Here is a 3,211-nt window from a genome sequence, read left to right on the forward strand (position 1 = left end):
CGGTTCCGACCCATAGCGACCCTGTACAGGGTTTCCGAGGCTGTAAATCTTTACGGGAGCAGAAAGCCTCATCTTTCTCCTGCGGAGCAGCTGGTAGTCTGGAACTGCTGACCTTAGGGTTCGCAGTCCGATTCGTAACCACTACGCTACAAGAGCTCCTTAGCAGAGCTCCTTAGCAGGTATTTATTGCTGGTTTGCTGTTAGGGCCTGTCTATTTGGCACCAATTCATAGCAACTCCATCTTTTGGATCACCCTATTTACGAATGGGCACAGATATGGATCTCCTGCAGTCAGTTGGCCAGGGAGCTGTCTTCCAAATTCCCTGGCATAGACTAGCATGTGCTCCCATGCCTGCTTCAGTTTGTTGAATTATTTCAATTGGTATTCCGCCAATTTCTGGAGCTTTTTTTTCACCAATTTTTTTAGTGCATCTTGAACTTCATCCTTCAATACCATCAGTATGTCATCATATGCTACCTCCTGAAATGGATGAATGTGGATCAACTTTGAATAATGATTCTGTATATTCCTTTAACCTTCTGTGGATATTCTGTGTATCATTCAATATTATGCCCATAGAGTCCTTCAGTATTACAACTCATGCTAAAAAAACATTTTTTAAGTTTGAGAAATGCTAACCCTCTTCTTTTTTGGTTTTCTAACTCCAGGTGTTTGCACTTTTCATTATTATACTTTACTTGGCTTCATGACCTGCCCTTTGAAATTTTCTGTTCCTTTATTTTATCATTACTTCCATTTGCTTTAGCTAATATGCACTCAAGAACACATTTCAGAGATTTTCATAACATCCATTTGGTCTTCTCTTTATTTCATACCCTTTTAATGACCTTTTGCTGTTTTTCATGAATGATGTTCTTGATGTGATCCTGCAACTCATCTGGTTTGTAGTCATTAGTGTTTAATGTGTCAAATCTATTCCTGAGATGTTCTCTAAATTCAGAAGATATATACTTTGGTTCTTGTGGACTTGTTTTAATTTTCTTTTGCTTCAACTTGAACTTGTATATTAGCATTTGACAGTTTGTTCAGTGGTCACCACATAGCCTTAATTGGACTGGTGATATTGGCCTCTTCGTCACTTCTATCCACAGATATATTTGATTAGATTCATAGACATTCCATCCAGTAAGACCTACAAGTATAATCACTGGTGATGTTTTTGAAACAGAATATATCCAATAAATAAGTCATTGATGTTGTAAAATTCCCTCCTGAGATCTACCAAATCATTTCTTTCACAAAGACCATATTTTCCAACTAATGATCCTTCTTTATTCCCAGCTTTCACATTCAAATCACCAGTAATTATAAATGCATCTTGATTGCATGTTTGATCAATTTTAAACTATAAGAATTGGTAGAAATCTTCAATTTATACATCTTTGGAATCAGTGATTGATACAAAAATATGAATAATAGCTGTATTAACTGACTTCCACTCTTGTTGTTGATGACGTTATTGTTGTGAAGTGCCGTAGAGTCGGTTCCAACCCATAGTGACCCTGTATAGGGTTTCCGAGGAGCAGCTGGTGAGCTTGAACTGCCTACCTTGCAATTCAAACAGCTTTGCAGTCTGACACATTAACCCACCATAAGTATCCTCAAATCGGTAATGACTCATAGTGATGTTGTATAAGGTTTCAGAGGAGCAGCTGGTGGATTTGAACCACCAAACTTCCAGTTTACAGTCTGATGTTTATACTACAGTGCCACACCAGGACTCTGATCTTCACTATAGTCACATGTATGTTATCCTATTACTGGCAGTCTTAAGGCCTGAAATCTGAGGGCACTGTGCCTATACACAATTGCACACAGCTATACTTAGACTCCATGGCACATAACAACAATAACATACATAGCCTGGAAGTCCTGGTGTGGCACTCTGGGCTAATGCGTCAGACTGCAAAGTCATTTGAATAGCAAGGTCAATGGTTCAAGCTCACCAGCTGCTACTTGGAAACCCTATACAGGGTTGCTATGGGTCAGAATTGACTCAACAGCACTTAACAACAACAACATACATAGCCTTAGGTCCATTTTGTGCCTTGATAGAAAGTTTGAAATGCCATTTTCTGAAGTACTTCATGTACCTCTGGTGGATGAACTTCTGAAGACTATAAAAATGTAACTTGGATTGTTGGATTAAGGACACCCCCCTATGCAGCACAGGCAAGCTAGACTCCTGTCAGACTTGCCTGGACACATCTCTTAATTGAAATTGTGGTACCGCAGTCTCATGGTTGTGATACCATACCCTGTGAAGTATTGCTGCCATTAGCCAAGGTTGTAGGAGGTGATTCCTTCAAGGCCTATAAAAGACCTCCATATGGAGGTAGAACTTTGAATTTCTTTGAATTGTTATGCTGATACTTACCCTCATCTGATGATCTGTGTTTGTTTTGTCCAATTTTTATTCTTGTTTACAATTTAACAACATGTTACGTCAGACTTTAAGAATCTCTAAAATGTAAATATTTTTTTTTAATTTGAGTCCTTTCTCTCCCTAATACAGTATGTTGTTGTTGTTACGTATCCTCAGATCAGTAATGACTCATAGTGACCCCATATAGGGTTTCTGAAGAGCAGCTGGTGAGCTTGAACTGCCAACTTTACAGTTCAAACCGACATTGAAGTTCAGCTCAGTAACCCACACATTAACCAGGATTTCACAGTATGATAGATATTGAAATGCTCTTTTTAATGATGAATTCAAAACCATTCCTCTTCAATATTTATGTATTCAAGTTCGTTTCTATTGCTTCCTAATTTCCTAGATTCATACTTTGTACATTCTATATTAGGATTACTAATGGATGTTTGCAGCTATTTCTTCTCACGTTGAATCATGCCACATAAGTAATGAAGATCCTGAAAGTTTTATTACATCCATATATTAAGCACAACTCTAGGTAAGGATGCAGCTCTTCCCCCATAATATGTTGTGTGCCTTCCAACCTGAATGACTCATATTATAGCACCATATGTTCTGCTGCTATGCATAAGGTTTCACTGACCAATTTTTTTCAAAAGTAGATCTCCAGATTCTCCTTTTGAGTCTGTCTTAATCTGGAAGGCCTGCTGGTCTATAAAATATCTGTGTTATCACAGTAACATGCAAGTCGCCACAGTAAAACTAACCAACAAATGAGTGGTGGGACACAAGATACTGTACCCAAACCTGGGAAT

Source organism: Chrysochloris asiatica, unplaced genomic scaffold (genome assembly GCF_000296735.1).
Source record: "Chrysochloris asiatica unplaced genomic scaffold, ChrAsi1.0 scaffold00049, whole genome shotgun sequence".
NCBI lineage: Eukaryota > Metazoa > Chordata > Mammalia > Afrosoricida > Chrysochloridae > Chrysochloris > Chrysochloris asiatica.